This window comes from Podarcis tiliguerta (genome assembly GCF_965153285.1).
Source record: "Podarcis tiliguerta genome assembly, chromosome: 18".
Lineage (NCBI taxonomy): Eukaryota > Metazoa > Chordata > Lepidosauria > Squamata > Lacertidae > Podarcis > Podarcis tiliguerta.
The window spans coordinates 11407776-11427696 of record NC_139551.1 but is presented as its reverse complement, the minus strand read 5'-3'; the positions used below and the strand labels follow the sequence as shown (position 1 = coordinate 11427696).

Here is a 19921-nt window from a genome sequence, read left to right as displayed (position 1 = left end):
AACAGTTTGTCCAAACGGGTTTACCCTGTGTCCCCCCACCCCCCCGATCCCCCCAAGAAACGCAGATTTCGATTCCGTGTGGGGTGAGGATGGTGTGAAAGGACAATCCCTATGTCTTTATTCCTGTGACGAATGTAATGGAGGTAGAGTGAATCATAGACTTGCAGAGTTGGAAGGGACCCCCAGGGGTCATCCAGTCCAACCCCCTGAAATGCAGGAATCTCAGCTAAAGCACCCAGGGCAGTTGGCCCCCCAACCTTTGCTTAAAAACCTCCAAGGAAGAAAAGACCCGAAGCAAAACGGTTCAACATCCACCTTCTTCTTTTTTCATTTTCACTTTATTTCTTTAACAACATTTATATATCATTTATTCACCGAAGCCTATAAGCTTTTTGTATTCTGCAGCTCTGCTCAGGTCCTGCTAGCTGGCTCCTCACTGGGGCATCTTCTTGTTTTTCAGGCTCTGTTAATGTTTTCATGTTAAACATTTTGCCTTGGGCCTGTTGGCGTTCAACGTCTTTATAAGCTACTTGGACCAGGGAATTGAGGAGATTTGCGTCAAATTTGCAGATGACACCAAACTGGGAGGGGAGGCCATTGTGAGCCCCTCCATCTTAGACTTATGTTGTGTATATACTCAAATAAGACCATATATCCTAACTGCAAGGAAACCAAACTCTGAGTAAGCACTGGGACCCCCTGGAATCTCTCACCGTTCAGAGATTGGGCCATGTGCAACACTGGTGTCAGAAGTGGGATTGTGTTTCCTGGGGTAGGAAGTGGGAGCCCTTCCACCCTATGCTCGGGTTGCACAGATGTGTAAATACACCCGAAAGCCACTGTGTCTCTCCTGACCTCTATTCGAACTCTGGCCCCCTCCGGAGTCTCTTGCTGTTTGCAGGTTGGGGTGACTTGTAGCTGCATTTTCCCCTCCGCAGCTGCTTGCTGAAGGGGGACCCCCTTCTCCACTGTGGGTCTGGGTTAGGTCTTCGCTCTGGCGTCCCAAAGGAGGCCTAGCGCCTTTGTCCGGGGTCTCTCAGACATTCCTGCAGTCAGGGCCTCGGAGGGTGTGTGTGTGTGTTGTTGTGTTGTGTGTGGCGACAGCAAGGAGACCAGCCTGTCCCGGATCGCCGGCGAGGGTTTCGCGGTCTGAGGAGCAGCTGGCCACGAATCCCTCCCCACCCAGAGTGGTGGCGCAGAGCATAGTGCGGCCCTGCGCACGTCTGCGGGCAGGAGGTGCTTAGCATCACAATGGCAGAGGGCCTGTGAACTCCTTGCTCTCCAGACCTCTCCGCCTGAGAGCCCTGATGAATGGGGGCCTTGGGGGTTTAGCATAACAAACCGGCACATGTCGTTGTCGGCCCCCTCACACAAACACACCCACCCTTGGCCTTTCCCCGAGAAGAGGGTCCCTTCTTCGTGCAGGAATCTGGGACAGCGCGCGATATGGGCACGGGGTTTCATTTATTGGGGGAGTGGGCATTTCCCATCTCTCTCTCATATCCAGATTAGATGCCATCTAGCTGGTATTTTGAAAGCTTCCAAAGCAATAGAAAGAGAGAGAGAGAGAGAAATAGGAAAGAGTTCTGTTAGAAAAAACGAATGGCAAATTAGAAAACATAACCAGAAGCCTTTTAATTCTTTTCTGTGCTGTGGTTTCCTCTCATGGTTCCTACCTTTTCTTTTCTTTCTCTGCCTCAGTTTCCCTCTTGGTTTCTGCCCTTCCTTCCCAGACCCTCCCGGTATCCCTATTTTCCAGGGACATTCGAGGTAGACCGAAGCTGTCCTGGTTTCTGATTTGATCCTGGAATGTTCCACTTTTCCTTAGGACGTCCCTATTTTCATTGGAGAAATGTTGGAGGGTATAATTAGTTATGTGACCCCACAGGCAAGGAGACCAGTAACTAGACAACTGTTAGAAGACACCTGAAGGCAGCCCAGCATAGGGAAGTTTTTTTAATGTATAATGTTCCATTATGTTTTTATATATGTTGGAAGCCGCCCAGAGTGGCTGGGGCAACCCAGTCAGAGGGGCGGGGTATAAAGAATAATAATAAAATTATTATTATTATTATTATTATTATTATTATTATTATTATTATAGAATGGGATGTCCCAATTTCCATTGGAGAAATGTTGGAGGGTGTTCCTTCCTTCCCTCCCTCCCTCGTTCCTTCCCTTCCTTCCTTCGCCCCCATTTTCCTCTGGGCTTCCTCCTGCAGTCTGCCTCAGTTTCCTTTTGGAATCTCCTTTCTTCCTTTCCTCCCTTTCCCTTTTCGTGCACTCCCATTGCCATTCCCCTTCCCCACCCCACAATGTCCCATTGCCCCCCCCCCCAGGCAAGGCCTTACATGTTTGGAAAGGTCTGTCAGCAGCTCTTTGCCATTCGACCTAGATGGAGCCTCCCTAGCCCAAGGCAGTCTACCGCATTGTATCCCGGCTGCTGGGGGAAGAAATAAGAAACAAGGGCTGTTTGACTTCCCAGAGGCGGGACCTGAACCAGTGGAGTCAAGGCACAAGAAAGGAGCGCCAAGACTAAACTTTAGGAAGAGTTTTGAGTTGTTTGGTCATGGAACGGATTCCCTTGGGAGGTGATGGACTCTCCTTCCTCAGAGGTTGGGTGGCCACCTGCCAGGGATGCTCTAGTTGGTCTAGATGAGCCTTGGGGTCCCTCGCAACTCTACGACCCTACGAGGCCTGTGTTTCTAGAGGGATGGTGGAAGAGGGAGCGAGGAGGAAGGCGTTGGGGAGAGGTTACAACTTTTTCTCTTTTGCCTGGTTGGGCAGACACAAAAGGGCCCCATCCCTGGGCTTAATCCGCCGTTAACTCTGTCCACAGACCACCCAGCAAATGAGCAGCCAGCCATAGGAGATCCCTCCGGTGGGGAACTTACAAGCGACTTAAGGATTTAGCCGGACGGACTTCGCCACAGATCTGCCCGCCCTCGCCGGAGCTGTCAGGTCGGGAGATTAGCTCTTGTTTCCAGCTTGCCGGAGGAGACGTGCCAGAAGCCGCTGCGCTCCTCCGAGTTTTGCCACCTGAGCGCAAGAAAAACCTGCTGGACCACAGCATCGTAGAGTTGGAAGGGACCCTGAGGGTCATCCAGCCCAACCCCCTGCAATGAAGGGATCTCAGCTAAAGCATCCAGCACAGATGGACACCCCACCCCTGCTAAAAAACCTCCAGGGAAGGAGAGTCCCCCACCTCGCGAGGGACTGTCCCACTGACAAACAACCCATGGCCCAGCGACTTGTTCTCTCAGCGTGTACCCCAGTGGGAAGTTTGCAAGCAGAACCTGAGTCCAAAATCATTTCTCCCTTCTTGAAATTGACAGCGCCTGGTATTCAGAGGTAGAGCATGGCTGAGTAGCCTTTAATAGCCGTATCCTGCTCCCTCGCCCTTGAATTTGTCCAAACTCATTTTAAAGCCAACCGAGTCAGTGGCCATCGCTACCTCTTGTGGCAGGGAGTTCCGCCGTTCTAACTCTGCACATATGTTCGTACCATGTCCTACACTGAAAAGTTTCTGGCAGAAGGTAATAAAGGCAATCAAGAGGACTGTACGGAACAATCTTAAATTTGCAGAGGAAAATATCCTTTTGAATTATATATCTAAGACATGGAATCTAACAAAGGGACTCTCCATGCCCTTATGACAGCAAAAAGAGTAATATTGATGAACTGGAAAAATTAAAATGCAGCTGCCTGTAATGATTGGATTGAAGATTTGTACAAACTCGCTACACATGAACATGTTGTGTACAAATGTAGACTTGCCATGGTTAAATTTAGCGATATTTGGAATTACTTTTTATAAACACCGTATTACATTAAGGTCTGGTTAATTACAATAGCAAGCCCCTCCCCCTTTTGTAATGTACACATTTTTGTTATTGTTATGTTTTGTTTTGTACATGGATACTATTTCTTGTTTCATTTTTTTATGTCGTTTTTGTGTCTTCTTTCTCGTGTCTGCGCACTTGTGCTTTTGGACTTTTCATTTTTCAACAAAGAAATAGACACACACACATGCACACACTGAGATGCACAAAGAATTCCTTCCTTTCGCCTGTCCTGATTCCACCAGTGTAATTCCTGTTACAAAAACCAGGCTCATGGCACGTGAGGAAAGAAGGCAGAGGAGGGAGGAGGAAAAAGACATATTTATTAAGGCAATTCCATCCCTGTGTGGTAAGTCAGGCATGGTGCGCTTGCTCAGCCCCTGCCCAAAGTCCAGTCCTGACGGCACCACAAAGAATGGTTTGGCTTGAACAACAAAACGCTAGTTTTGGCAGCCTCCTGTTGACAGTATCTGTGAAGACACCAATGCAAAGCACCCTCTCAGTTCCTGGGTTTCAGTTTCCAGAAAGCTGAATATTTCAGAAGATTGAATTGAATAGTTGTGAGATTTAAGGTGGACAAAGACTCTCTGTTTAAGTGAACCAACTAAGGCACAAGTCATCCAAACTGTCCTAAGGCACTTATTGGCTAGAGTCAATCTCTGTCTTTGCCAATTGTTTCCCAAATGCTAGTGCATCTTTTGTGAGATAAGGTTCAGGATGTCTGTAAATCACGCACAAGCACCTATTGGCTAGCAGTTGGGAAGCCACCAACCACCATAGAATTGACAGGGACCCTGAGGGTCAACTAGTCCAACCCCCTGCAATGCAGGAATCTCAGCTAAAGCACCCAGGACACACAGCCATCCCATCTCTGCTTGAAAACCTCCAAAGAAGGAGAGTCCACCACCTCCCAAGGGAGCCCATCCCACTTTCAAACAGCTCTTCTTGTCATAAAGTTCTTCCTGATGTTTAGTCGGAATCTCCCTTCTTGTCACTTGAAGCCATGGGTTCGAGTCCTGCCCTCCAGAGCAGGAGAAAACAAGCTTGTTCTCTCTTCCATGGGACAGCCCCTTAGATATTTGAAGAGGGCTCTCCTGTCTCCTCTCAGTCTCCTCTTTTCCAGGCTCGGTTTCCAGACCACTCCTCTCCAAATTCCCAGTGTTCTCTGCTGCTATCGAAATGTGCTTGAATTTGGTGTGGAATGCGAAGGACAATGGCGTGTGCTATTTAATGTGCATTCCGAATGCAAGAGAGTTGAAATGAGGCCAAGGCCGGTCAAGGCAAAGGAATGCAAAGATAAGGCAGTCTCTTCCACAACTCCAGATTCCTTTGCACACCAATCTCAGCAGCCAGGTTCACACTCTGTGGAGCAGTTGCAGCAACTGGGGACCCCCCCCCTCCGCCAGCTTATGTACTCCGACAGCTGGAGACTGCGCCTGCGTGGAAGCTGTTTCTGCTCTTCCCTTTTCAGTCCCCGTCTGGTTCTGGGAGACAATGTTACAAGAAAGGGTGGGGAAATATCAGGCCTTTCTCTTGTCCAACCCAACCAGCAGGTTGTTGTTAAATGTTATATGCCAATTTGGACTTTGGATTTTGTATGTTTAGGAGCTTTTGTTGAAGGTTCTATTGTTTATTAGTGTGTATTGTTAATTGTTTCTATTATGTTTTATTTTTATTTTTACTATGTTTTGATTCAGGATAGCTCAGCTGGTTAATGCATTGTGTGAATAGCACGCAGGTTGCATATTCCTGCCTTGCAGGCGGTTGGACTAGATAGCCATCAGGGTCCCTTCCAACTCTCTATGATTATTTTTATTACGTGTTTTGCAGGGTATTTTTTCAGCCGGAACTCAGGTGAGATCCGCACCCATTGCTTCGCCCAATCTTGGCCCTGGTCCTGCCAATCGCTAACATGTGGTCCCCCAAAAATTTCCTCCAAGGGGATGCTTCCCTTGGGCAGGAAAAGTCACCCCACGCCTGCCGCAATGCAAGCTGGGATGTCCGCTTCCGATGGGGATGGCGATGGCGAAGACCTCTTCGATTCCTTACTCCCATCTCCAGCTAAAATTCAAGAGCCAATTCGCGTGTGAAACACAAGTCTGGAAAGAACACGCCATCCAGCCAAATCTTGGAGAGAGCTTTGCAGTCGAGAGTCGCTGGCTATTTTGCTCTCGCCACCTGCGTTTGAGGAAGAGAGAGGGGTTAGTGACAGAGTGGTAGACTTCCTTGTGTCCTTTGCTAGCCTCAGATTGGCAAGGCTCCCCTTCCATAGCATGCCGCTGTCCTGAGTTTTCCACGGGGCATCCCATCCCCACACCCCAAATGAAGAATTAGACAATTCCCAGCTTTGCATCTTCCTGTGAAAGGGGCTTCCTGAGGCTGCTGTTTCCCAGGCCCCTCTAAATCTTGGTGAAGGCTTGGAGGAGACCTTGGGGAGATCATCTCATCCAGTGGGTCCCAAAGTGAGCAGGATCACCCCCTGGAACAGTTTCCCCCAAAGTGGGTGATACTGCCCCCTGGGGAGTGCTGGAACGATCCGGGGGGGGGGGCGGTATGAGCCTTGGGTGCAATTGGGGGTGTTGAATAAAAATAAGGGGGCAGTGGAGGCATAGAGAAGAGGGAAAAATTAGGAAAAAATGTCCCTGCATGACCAATGACCCAATCCCTCTCACTACCAAGTGAATAGAATCTGGCCAATTGAGGCTGACATAAAAACCCACAAAATAAGTAATATAAATATCTATGTTTCACCACCACTCCCTGGCCTTATACTGTACTCTCCAATAATGTCTCATAACAAGTGTAACTGATCTGTAGAAAAGACTTTTCAACCTGCAAAAAGAGACAAGGCGCTTGCTTTTGTAAACCAAGAACATCTTTAATAACAATGATTTTTTTAAAAACCGCACATGTTTCACCTGCTGTTAATGATGCTGCAGCAACGACTTCAAGGGGTCTTGTTTACAACATCTTTCTTTACTGTGTTGTAGAAATATAGATACATACAAGAATGCAAATTTGTCCCTGCATATTTCTGTTTGTTCGCTTGGAGAAGATAAGATTTCGCGGGGGGGGGGGGACTGAGTATTTTTTTCCTGAAAAGGGGTGGCAGGCCATTATTTCAGAGTGAGTGGTATTCTCAAGCAACCAATGTAAGACTTGGGGCTGTTTTCCGCCAAGTTGCAGTCACTACTCAAACTGCCAACATCAAGACGGTTCTTTTGACAATATTTCTTGGCATCATCAGAGACATTCAGTGACACTGATATGTCTTCAATTTTAATTCGGGGGGGGGATTAGGGTTCTTTCCGGGGAGGGGGTCAGGAAGTACTTGAAGGCCAGCTTTGAAATATCATTCCTCCCCACCTCGCGTCAGTGCAAGAGTTTCTGCGCCAATAGCATCGACCTGCAGTATCAGGTGCTAAAGCGCAGTTCTCATCTCCCCACCTCAACCCCCAATTGAGAGTGTGTTCCCCCCCCAGCCCACGTTTGCTAATGACACATTTTATGCCTAGCTCAGAACCTTTGGGCGGGTGACGGAAAATGACTCTCCCTCTTAATTTAGTGATGGGAAATTGTCACTTAAGAGATGTGCTTTTCGCCCGTCGCAGGTGCCCGGGAGGTCAGTAAGGCTAAAAGGAGCGTTTCTTGAGTGCGCAGAAACTGCTTGGCTGGCAGAATATTTGGGTGGGTGGGTGGGGGGTTTGCCTTCGCCAAAAGGCTCGCGCAAGGGGTTGGGGTGAGCGCGGGAGGGGAGGCAGAGGACGGAGGGAGAGACGGGGACATTTGGGTGCCAGTGGCAGAAAAATCTCACGGGTCTCCAGCCCTCAACAAGGAAGAATTCTGGGAACTGTAGTTAAGGTTGATTTCCTGCCCCATAAGCTACAGTTCCCAGAAGTCCCATGAAGAGGCATAGGTTGTTAAACTGTTCTGGAAATTGTAGCTCTGGGAACATAAGGGTCCCTTAGCAACACTCAGCATCCTTAACAAACTACAGGGGGTTGGTCTAGATGTCCTTTTGGATCCCTTCCAACTCAACAGCTCTAGGATTCTTTGATTCTACATCTCCCATCATTTGGGGGGGGGGATGGTGGGGAAGACACGACTGTCCAAAGTGGTATCATTGTGCTCTAAATGCATCTTGTGATTGTGGATTCCAAGCCCCCTCACCTATTAGCAGGGAAGGCTCAGAGGACACGCAGCAACCCAGGAACGAGAACTATTCTCTCTCTTAAGCACCAGCAGGAAACAACTGACTCAGAACAGCGCCACCTAGTGACAAAACAAGAGAAAGACATTATCCACATGCCCTACATTGAATTATATACCCCCAGCATTTACTAAATTTATACACTTCAGAAGTAATAAATTAACAACATGTTTATTAACAGCGGATAGAACGGTAGTGGCCAGAACTCAGAAAACCTTGCAATTAATTAATATTGATCACTGGTATAATATCATCTGGCAAACAGCCATAATGAAAAATGCTGTCACAAAAATTGGAGGTGGCAAAGGGAGAGAAGCAGCAAGGCCCTTTTTGCACTGCATGGTGCGGTTTTATTAAATGCACAAATGGAGCAAGACAAGGATGAGCAATACGTGTAACACATATTGCAATAGATAAGAAGATGCTGCTCATTAGCTCATGCCGATTACTCTGTTTTATACGTCAATTTATTGAAGAACTCCTTATCCTGGTTTACTGTTATCTTATTATTATGTACTGTAAAATAATATGCTTAATAATAATGTTCCCCAACCACTCTGGGTGGCTTCAGGCACATATAGAAACATAATAAAAACATAGTCTTTTACACCCTTAGTGACCCATTTTCTGTTAGTCATCTCATGTTTTATTATTTATCTGTGTACAATATTGTAACCCGAATATTGCTACAAAAGTTGGGTGCCTGCCCCTCTCTCTGCACAGCGATGACAAGAGCCCAGGGGGTTCCAGACAAGAGCCCAGGGTCTGTGTTCCTTTGCAGAATTGAGACACGGCAGAGACTGTTGCAGCTTTACGAAATATGGTTTATTTGCCTATTTGCTCCTTCAGTCTACAAGGAGAGAGTCCAGATCTTGATTATTTGGGATGTGGAGGGAGAAATACAAGCTGCAGAGGAATTCTTGGACTAGCCTACGCAAAAGGACTGGCAAAGCTAGGGCCGCGTGGGAACAATAGAGGGCCATTGAGGATAACTGTCCTCCCTCCTTGCCCTGAGACTGGGGGTTTGGAAGGCTGCAGGGTAACTGGGTGTGAAGTGGCAGGAAAGGAGAGGGGTTTTAAGCAAGGTGTGCTGGGAAGAAGAAAGGGAGAGAAGGATGGGATCCATCTTGGGCAGGCGGGCTGCAGGCTGGTTGGGAGAAATGCCTTGGACTCCAGGGCTGCTCAAGCCCCTCTTGAAATGACCATGCTGTCAGATCGGGACTCCCTCCAGGCAGACTGAAGGTGTAAATAGGGGAATAAACCATATTTCTTAAAGCTATGATGGTCTCTGCCGTGTCTCAATTGCCCAAAGGACCACAGACCCTGGGTGGGTGCCTAGAACCCCCTGGAGTCTTTCAGAGACTTTTGCAGCTTCTTTCTATTACAGGTTGCATCACTACTTGTCTACGTTAAAGGTGAATCAGAGTTGGAAGGGACCCTGACGGTCATCTAGTCCAACCCCCTGCTTAAAAAGAAACAGAACTATATGCGGAGAATTCCCTCCTCTCTGCTCCTGCCAGACTCACAGACACAGGCTCTCTTCTCCCGAGACACGGCCTGATCCGGCTTTCCTTCTGTTTGCCGGTGGATCTTCCTCCTTGCTCCTCCCCCTCCCTCGCTTGACCCCGTCCCGAAGGCGGCCGCCTTGCTCCAGACATCATTTGCATTTCTCCAGCAGGTGGACACCCCATCTGCTCCCAGGCGCTGATGTCAATTAGCTCTCTCCCGCCTCCCCCCCCCCCAGACGTGCATCCAAAGGACACAGGATTCAGGGCGTGTGGACCCTGCGCATCTCCCCCGACACACAGCCCATTTATGCCAAGGAGGAAGAGAGATGTCTGTCGTCTCGACATGCCGCTGCCCCCCAGGGGCTCTTCGTCGCCTAGGGGAGTGGGGCAGGCAGGCGCAATAACCGTAGCCAAGGGGCGAGATCCTGCAGGAGACAGACAGCAAGGGCTGGGGCTCAATTAGCGGCTCCCAAACTTTTTCGGCCCACTGCCCCCTTGGCTCCATAAGCACATTCCCAGCACCCCCTACCCTGTTAAAACAGGCCCTCCAAGTGCCCCCATTTTCCAGGGACAGTACAGGATTTACAGAAGCCATCCCAGTTTCTGATTTGATCCCAGAATGTCCCACTTTTCCTTAGGATGTCCCTATTTTCGTCAGAGAAATGTTGGAGAAATGCTGGAGTTATGCGACCCCCGAGTCAAGGAGATAAGTAACTGACAACCTTTAGAAGACATCTGAAGGCAGCCCTGGACAGGAAAGTTTTAAAAAACGCTTTATGATGTTTTTATATATGTTTGAAGCCACACAGAGTGGCTGGGGTAACCCAGTCAGATGGAGAGGGTATAAATAATAACATTGTTGTTGTGGTTGTTGTTGTTATGGAAAAGGAACTCCCTATTTTAGCGTTGCCATTTTTCAAAAATAGTTATTTTTAAGGACATTTGCCAAAATCTACACTTCCGACATGGGTTGACATACATCGGGAATCTCCTGGACATTTCAGCAATTTCTGCCTGGACACTGTTTCTGACGGCTGAATCCCGGCTATATCCAGGAAATTCCGGGCGAAGGGCAAACCTAAGGCCTATTTTCAACAGATAAATGTTAGCATGGAGGGTATGTAAAAAGGATTTATTCAGGGGGGTGGCTGTCAACGGAAGCATCCGTTGAGCTATTTCATTGCTTTTTCTCTCTCACTGCAAACAGCTAAAAGTCTGGAAATTTTTATAATAAGATGATCAAGGGACTGGAGACCAAGCCTTATGAGGAACGGTTGAAGGAGCTGGGTACATTTAGCCTGGAAAAGAGGCGACTGAGAGGAGATATGATAGCCATCTTCAAATATCTCAAGGGCTGTCACCTGGAAGAGGGAACAAGCTTCTTTTCCCCTGTTCTGGAGGGTAGGACTCGAACCCATGGCTTCAAGTCAAAAGAAAGGAGATTCCAACTAAACAACAGGAAGAACTTTCTGATAATAAGAGCTGTTCGACTGTGAAACAGGTGGTGGGCTCTCCTTCCTTGAAAGTTTTCTAAGGAGAGGTTGGACGGCCATCTCTCATGGATGGTTTAGCAGAGATTCCTGCATTGCAGGGGGCTAGTCCAGGGACTCAGCTATGCAGTTGCAAATAAATTTTAAGTGTGTTATAAAGTGAAATAAACGTGACACTAGACGGCAACAGTGAACTATGGCAATTTCAATATATTTTTCAATTAATTTTTTTGAAAAAGCATTTTCAGAGTGTTTTTTAAATACGTGTGTAGATTCCACCTCGATGGCTCCCAGGCTCCTCCCAACTCTACAATTCTATGATTCTAACCCTTTCCCCAGACTGCTTCTCCTTCTGGGTGCTCTTCTGAGGGCTGCAGGCTGGTAGTGGGCGGGGCCAGAACAAAAGTGGGTGGAGCTGCAGACTGGTAGTGGGCGGGGCAGGACGAAAGTGGGTGGAGCTGCAGACTGGTAGTGGGCGGGGACAGAACAAAAGTGGGTGGAGCAGCAGGCTGGTAGTGGGCAGGGCCAGGACAAAAGTGGGCGGAGCTGCAGGCTGGTAGTGGGCGGGGACAGGACAAAAGTGGGTGGAGCTGCAGGCTGGTAGTGGGCGGGGACAGGACAAAAGTGGGTGGAGCTGCAGGCTGGTAGTGGGCGGGGACAGGACAAAAGTGGGTGGAGCAACGGCTGCAGGTTTTAGATTTCCTGCAGGAGTTCCTGCACACTCACTCAGAGACTCACCAGGATTATTGGAAGGGAACCTTAATGAACAACTCCACACCCCAGAGTTGGACCAAGAAATTATAAGATAGTTTCCTGTGTTTTTAAATGCTTTTCTAAGAGACGCGTCTCAGAGAGGGATGACGCGTGTCTCTGGATCTCTAAGGGAGACGTGAAGAGGCAATGAGGCAATGGGGAAGTGTAAATGGTTTTCAGACTTTGAAAAGCTGGGCTCACTGGATTAAGTCTGGGTGAATTAATCATAGAGTTGGAGGGACCCCAAGGGTCATCTAGCCCAACCCCCTGCAATGCAGGAATCTTTGGCCCAACATGGAGCTCAACCCACAACCCTGAGATCAAAAGTGTCATGCTCTATCAGCTGAGCCAGCCAATTAAAACAGTTTCAACTGGATTCTGAGCAAATGTGCAATGGATTTTTCTCTTCAAAATTCATTGCGTGATTAACGTCCTTAGTGGTTCATGCAAGCAGCTGTTCTGAATTTTGCTTTTTATAGGGCAGTGGGCACTGGGGATGAGCGTATGGAACTGAGGGGGCACACCGGTTGGAAATCAGGGAATGACGGGGGCCGGCTGTATTTGAAGCTGTACATTGGAAGAATCAACACAGCACACCACACAGCACATTATTGAACTGTGGAACTCCCTGCAGGGATGGCACCAACTGGGATGGCTTTAAAAGAGGATTGGATAAATTCATGGAGGCGGAAAGGGCTGTCAGTGGCTTTCTGGAATAGGGGAGAGAGCTGCTCTTGTCTTCGAATCGTGCTTCTGGGCTTCCCTTTGGGGCATCTGGTGGGCCGCTGTGAGACCAGGATGCTGGATTTGACGGGTCCTGGGCCTGATCCAGTAACAAGGCTCTTCTTCGGTTCCTATGGAACCTCCAGGTCCAGAGGCAGTCTATCTGGAGCCCTGGGTTCATAGCCACTATGGGAACAGGATGAGTCCTAGGCCTGATCCTTATGCTCTCATGTTCTTCTGGCACACCGGTTGGAAATGGCAGTTTACATTTCTAAAATAAACGAATATTGCTGCTGATGGCAATCCAGCATTTTTTCTTTTTCCGATACGGGTCAACTTGCATCCCTTTCCCCCCAAAGCACGCACACCACTATTAAGTTAACTTTATTCGTTTTACAGCCCTGGAGAGGACAGTTTGAATAATTCATGCCTGGCGGTGGCGAGGGGCGGGGCGGGTGGAGTTACCTCTGACCTTGAACGCTGGGGTCCTTTTCATCGTGCCCCATCTCCCCCCGCCCCACGGTCCGCGTGCCCATTCACAACAGCTGGGGTGTCTAGCCGCGAGTTGACAGTTCAATGCAGTCTTTGTCTAACCCGGCCATTAACCGAGACGAGTTCTTAAAATGCAGAGAAGTTACAATATAATATTTATGGACTCTACGCCAGCTCCTCTGCTCCACACCCCCCACGCACATGCTCAGTGCGTGTCTGGGCTTTGGCAAGCACTACCTCCTGGCCTGAGAATTTAGAAGCAGGAGAAGTAAAAGCAAATGAGGACGGCCATCCCAAGGCTGCAAAAGCCTTGTTATTACTGCAGAAAATCTCCAAAATAGCAAAACAGGTAATAGAAGCAAGCACAGAACTAGCATGCCCTACAACCTTTCTCCAGTGAAAATAGGGATGAATCCTTTTAAATATCTCCCAGGACAACAATGTGCATGTACTGTTTAGGGAAGTTCTTAATGTTTGAAGTTTTATTCTTTTTTTCGTGTTCTTTGGGAGCCGTCCAGAGTGGGTGGGGTATAAATAACAACAACAACAACAACAATTATTACATGACAAAAAACTCATAACTCACTCTCAGCAACTAGAAATATGGTAACTGGACACTGGAAGGACCTATCAGGAATTAACATAGACCAGCGGAACCAAAATGTATGGGAAACTGCCCTGCTAGAGAAGTTAGCCAACAAACTTAAACTAGCACAGGAGGAAGCCTTTTTCATGGCTCTCCTTTTTCATATACAGGATAAAACAGCACACAACTCAATATGGCTAACCTGACCCTCCCACCCACAGGCAAACAAGCCTGAACACAACCCACCAAGCTCTGGAGCTCCAATCCCTCGCAAGGCCAATGAAGACAAATAAATATAGAAATAAAGGGCCGACCCTTGTGATGCAGACATAAATCCCCACCCTAACTCTATGCAGTAGAATGAAAGAACAATACTCCCAGTCCCCCCTTTCCCCCTTTCTTTCCCCCCAACTGTACGATGTCTATTACATTAATGTCTCAGCTAGGTCTCAACTAGGGCCAGGGCCTTTTCAGTACTGGCCCCGACTAAGTGGAACGCTCTGTCCCAAGAGACCAGGGCCCTGCGGGACTTGACATCTTTCCGCAGGGACTGCAAAATGGAGCTGTTCCACCTGGTCTTTGGTTTGGACTCAGTCTGACCCTTATGTTTCCCTCCCTTTATGGCTTTGATCTATGGGCTACTTTTAAAAAGAGGCTGCATATTAAATCACATTTTAACCTGTATTTTAAATTGGGTCCGCCCCCCCCCATTATGTTTTTACTGTGATTTTATTGGTGTTAGCAGCCCTGAGTCCAGCTCTGGCAGGGGAGGGCGGGGTATAAATAAAATTATTATTATTATTATTATTATTATTAACATTAACAAACTGTAAAAAACTGTGAAAAAGACTCTGGAGAGCTCAGTTGGCTAGAGACTGGTGCTGACAACACCAAGGTTGCCAGTTCGATCCCCGTGTGACAGGACAGATGCCTATTCCTGCATTGCAGGGGGTTGGACTGGATGACCCTCAGGGTCCCTGCCAACTCCACAATTCCAGGCTACTATGAATCAAAAGTGGAGATGCTATATGTACATTTCCTTGTTTATTTTGTAACACAAGACAATCTTCAATGAAAACTATTTTTTTTAAAGGTGTGGGGGGCACACACAAAAGGGCAAGCAGGACTATTGAGGGGATGGAGCGACTTGCCTGTGAGGAAAAGGTTGCAGCGTTTGGGAAGTTTTGGTTTAGAGAAAAGGTGAGAAAGAGGGGACGCTGCGGCAGAAGTTCATCAAACGATGCGTGGCCTGGAGAACGTGGGAAAGAAAAGTTTTTCTTCCTCTCTTGTCATGCTGGAACTCACGGGCATCCTGTGCCCACGAAAAGGACTTATTGGAAAAGGACTTTTTCAGGCAGCCCATGCAGGAGGCCGTGATGGTCCCAGCCTGGACGGATTTAAAAGAGTATTGGACACAGAGGAGAAGGCTATTGGCTGGGATGGAGGCAGCGGAGCTTCGGAATACCAGTGGCCGGAAACTGCAGTCCCCCCCCCGCGAGGCATCTGGCTGGTGAGAGCAGGTTGATGGACTAAACAGGCCGCTGGCCGGATTCAGCAGGCTCTTCTGAGGTTCCTGTTTTGTAGAATCACAGCATTGTGGAGTTGGGAGAGACCCCAAGGGTCATCTAGTCCAACCCCCTGCAATGCAGGAAACTCAGCTAAAGCATCCAGGACAGATGGCCTGTTTAGACCTCTGCTTAAAAACCTTGTAACTGGAAGCCATGGGTTCGAGTCCTACCCTCCAGAGCAGGAGAAAACAAGCTTGCTCCCTCTTCCATACTGGAAGATGGCTCTCCTATCTCCTCTCTGTCTCCTCCATGCCAAGCACACTCAACCCACTGGAGAGAGAAGGAAACTCAGAAGGGTTCACTGCCGGGGAACACAGAAATGTAGGCAGGAGGGCAGCGCAAGTGGAGGAGGATGCAGCTAGCCGACTGAGCTATGACCTGAAGTGCTGCACATGCTGCAACATGCGGCTGCAGTGGCAACTGGATCCTGCTTTAATGTCCTCCTCAGCCTACATAACTTAACTGCAATCAAAAAGCCTTCTTTTTTGTGAGCAGTTTTTTTGTCGTATAATTTTTTATTAATTTTTTTCAAATGTTTTCACAATAACCTTCAAATCAGTTACATTATTTCGCAAGCTGACTTCCCACTCTCACTTCCACAAACCTTTTCTACTGCATTATATCTTTATCTATTACCCCCAAAAAATCCCGTTACAATTATTTTGTCATTTTCCTTCCACTGCCTGTATCTTGAATGTTGCCCGCTGTAATATTTTTTTGTAAACAGTTTTGAGGTGTGTGTTTTTTAAAACCGCCAGCACCACCAAGCAGTATATAAATTTTACAATTGTAAAAATCCCCCTCAAAACTGTTTACGGAAAAAGATAAAGCAATAAAAGAAAAACTAGCAACCACCTAAAACTTTAGAAACGTTTGAATAAGGACAGACTAAAGACAGATTAGAACTCGCACCAACTTTCTGAACCTCTGGACGGGCTTATCTGGTGGAACGCTCTGCCTCACGAGACCAGGGCCCTGCAGGATCTGATTTCTTTCCGCAGGGCCTGTAAGACAGAGCTGTTCCGCCTGGCCTTTGGCTTGGAGCCAATTTGATTCCCTCCCTCCCTCTCTTTCTTTTTTCTTTTCCTTCTCCTCCTGCGATGAGGCTACATTTTAATATTTTAATGTTCCATTATTTTAATGTTGTATTTTATTTTTGTTTTTAAGTTGTAATCATTCATCTTGTTTTTATTATTGCTTGTAAGCCGCTCTGAGCCCGGCCTTGGCTGGGGAGGGCGGGGTATAAATTCTGTGGCTCTTGATGTCCGCGAGCCATAATAATAATACTAATAATAATAATAATAATAATAATTTATTATTTATACCCCGCCCATCTGGCTGGACTTCCCCAGCCACTCTGGGCGGCTTCCACCAAAATATTAAAATACAATAACGCACCAAACATTAAAAACTTCCCTGAACAGGGCTGCCTTCAGGTGTCTTCTAAAAGTCTGGTAGTTGTTGTTCTCTTGGACAGGGCAGGAGGGCAGCGCAAGTGGAGGTGGGAGAGCCAGAAGCCGCCCTCTTGCGCTCGATCCAGACATCTGATCAGCCGCGGTGAGATCAGGACGCTGGACAGGGCGGACGGTGCCAGAGGCGCAGTCTCCGCGGCGCAGGAGGGATTTCCATGCGGAGACACAATGATCTCATTCTCTGGGGGCCTCGAGGTGGGTCTTGCCCCTTTCCCAGCCAGACACAATAGCCGCCTCCTCCACCCGCCACGGCCCCGGCCATCTCCCCACATTGTCCGCCGGCTTTCCCACACACGCTCCCTCTCCCGCACGCTCAAATCCTTTGCGCCCTTGGGGAGGGATAATGGGCACATTAATGCTCTCCACGGCGGAGACCTTTTTGTCCTGGAGAAAAAAGGAACTTTGTGCATGGATTTGTTAGGCGAGGGAGCAGTTGGGGGGGGGAGAGAAGCCCATTCCTCTTTTCCATCCATAACCCAGAGAGAGAGAGAGAGAGAGAGAGAGAACTCCGGATTTAGCCCCAAATAGCTATAAATATTCAAGGCGGACAGAGAGAAGAAGAGAGATCTCAGCTCTCAGTACAATTGTCCCTTTTGGAAATTGGCATCACTCACCCCAAACAACTTCGCGCATGCTTGGGGACTGGGGTTATTATCATTATTATTATTATTATTATTATTAGCCAAACATAGAACTGTAGAGTTGAAAGAGACCCCAAGAATCATCTAATCCAGCTCTCTGTAAATCTGCTTGTTTGTTTATTGCATTTATAAACCTCTTTTCATCCTAAGATCTCAGGGCAGTCCACAGAATAAAATACAGGATAAAAACATGGAAAATAAATAAAACAAAAACATGAAAATAAGTAAAAAAACAACAACCAAGCACACACATACAAAACAATACCCTCCTTCCCACAGACACACTTAAAAGGCTGTGGAATATTAATCAGGAATGCAGGGACCTGAGCTAAATAAACCTGAAAACCTCCAATGAAGGAGCGTCCACCCTCTTCTGAGATTAAAGAGTCATAGAACAGTAGAGGTGGAAGGGGACACCCAAGGTCATCCAGTCCAACCCCCTGCAACGCCAGAATCTCACCCAAATCATCTCTGACAGGTGGCCATCCAACCTCTGCTTCAAAACCTCCAAGGAAGGAGAGTCTGTCACCTCCAAAGGGAGTTCTTTCTGATGTTTAGTCAGAATCTCCTTTCTTATAACCTGAAGCCATGGGTTCGAGTCCTGCCCTCCAGAGCAGGAGAAAACCAGCTTGCTCCCTCTTCCATGTGACAGCCCTTGAGATATCTGAAGATGGCTCTCATATCTCCTCTTGGTCTCCTCTTCTCCATCTCCTTCAAATGTTCTTTATAAGGCCTGGTTTCCAGACTCCTGATCACCTTGGTCGTCTCCTCCTCTGCACACCTTCCAGCTTGTCAACATCCTTCTTAAATTGTGGTGCCCAGAACTGGATGCAGGACTCCATACGTGATCTGAGCAAGGCAGAATAGAGGGGGAATCCTCCCCCTACAGAGCCATCATTTCTGCTTGGAAGCCTCTCCAGGGACCCCCAAATAATTTCACCGGAGTTTCATGCCAAAATCATACCGACCTCCCTAATTCAGAGTTAGACCATTAGTCCACCTAGCTGGCCCTCAGCCCTGAATGCGAAACCAGGTGTGCTGGAAGGCTGATGCCAATAGGAAGCTCAGGACTGGCTGTGCTCCACTGAGCTCAGGGCTGCCTGCGCTGACTGGCAGCAGCTGCCCAAGGCTTCAAGCAGGGGACTCTCCCGGTCCTTTGCTGGATATGTCCTCAGGGATTGGACCTGCATGGGAAACAGGAGCTCTGCCTTGAAGCTGCGGCTCTCTTTCCCAGGACAGGACCACACGCCTGGCATTTGGTGTTAGACTGCACCTGAACACGGAAGCTCTACTTAACTCTCAGCAATGGATGCCTCCACTCATCCTCTGAGAAGCAATCCCTATTGATGGTATCAAACAAATCCTGGAAATGTAAACATAATGAGGGAACATAGTCGCCCAGAGTGGCTGGGGCAACCCAGTCAGATGGGTGGGATATAAATAAAACAACAACAACAGCATGAACAAGTGTACCCTGCCCATCTGGGTTGCCCCAGATCTCATAATATGAAAAAAATCATAATCAGATGAAATCGTGAGCAGGTTTTGAAATATGAGCAGCAGCAGAAGATTGATAATATAGGAAATAGAAGATGTCATGGATGTTTTAGCTGAGGTTCCTGCATTGCAGGGGGTTGGACTAGATGACCCTCAGAGTCCCTTCTGACTCTACGATTCTATAATTCTGTCTCTTAGGTGAAATGTTTATAAGAATGCAATGTGTAAATGGGATGGGAAAGGCGGGAAGTCAAAGTTTAAAGAGAAATGTGGAATAAATTTGGAATCTGGAGTATATATGTAAAGATTTCAAAGTTTAATTAAAAAAATGGACTCAAGAAGTAATCCCTTTCCTTTGGAAAGACCAGCTCAGGCTTCCCAGTGCATCTTACAGTGAATGAGCAAAAGTGTAGAACTCAGAGCAGAAAACTGGGCAGCAGGCCTGCTAGCGAGGGGAGGCTGAGCGGTCAGAACGGAGGAAGGGGCTTCAGGGACCAGGGATGCCAAGTGAGAAAGAGGGAATTTGAGGAAGGCAAGAGGAGCCTTCAGATATTGAGGCTGGAGCTGCAGAAACAGCAGTCCTAAGAGGCTTCAGGGGCTGGGGGAGAGAGAAGGGGGAGGCAGAGCTATGGGGACTTGGAAGATGAGGACCACAAACCTGCACTGGGGGCACAAATTGTGTTAGTGGGCCATTGCTGCCCCAGGTCCATATCTCCATCTCAGCCATCAGGAAGATGCCCCTTTCCTCATCTGTTTGCGGGGAGATTAGATGGCAGGGGCTGCCTATTCCATGAGCAGCCGTTCTTCATTGGCTTGCGGGGCAACTGGGCAACATGCAGTCAATGCAAGATTTCTGGAGAAAGCAGATGGGCAAATTCTTCTCCCTCTCTCACAGCAACATTTGAACCCACTGATATTTTCATTTCATTTTCATTTCACTTTTACCTATACTGCCTTTCTATATTACTATATGCAAGGCGGTTTACAGCAACAAAGTACACGCGCCTTATAATGACCTCTGACCATCAGGTCCAGTCGTGGCCGACTCTGGGGTTGCGGCGCTCTTCTCGCTTTACTGGCCAAGGGAGCCGGCGTACAGCTTCCGGGTCATGTGGCCAGCAGAACTAAGCCGCTTCTGG

General features: G+C 47.9%; 1 protein-coding gene and 1 long non-coding RNA gene across 15 annotated transcripts in view; one reads left to right on the top strand and one right to left on the bottom strand.

Annotated features, from left to right (window-relative positions):
• The window catches only part of LOC310668492 (uncharacterized protein), a 150941-nt gene that overhangs the window by 75153 nt on the left and 55867 nt on the right, over positions 1 to 19921 (top strand). The window lies entirely within an intron of this gene.
• LOC310668637 overlaps positions 5370 to 19921 on the bottom strand; it is a 52019-nt gene continuing 37467 nt past the window's right edge. For all 6 annotated transcript variants that reach the window (XR_014506735.1, XR_014506736.1, XR_014506737.1 and 3 more), the window contains 2 exons: positions 8013 to 8114; positions 5370 to 6020 (listed from right to left, as the gene is read on the bottom strand). This is a non-coding gene — a long non-coding RNA (uncharacterized lncRNA). The remainder of the gene's footprint in view (positions 6021 to 8012; positions 8115 to 19921) is intronic.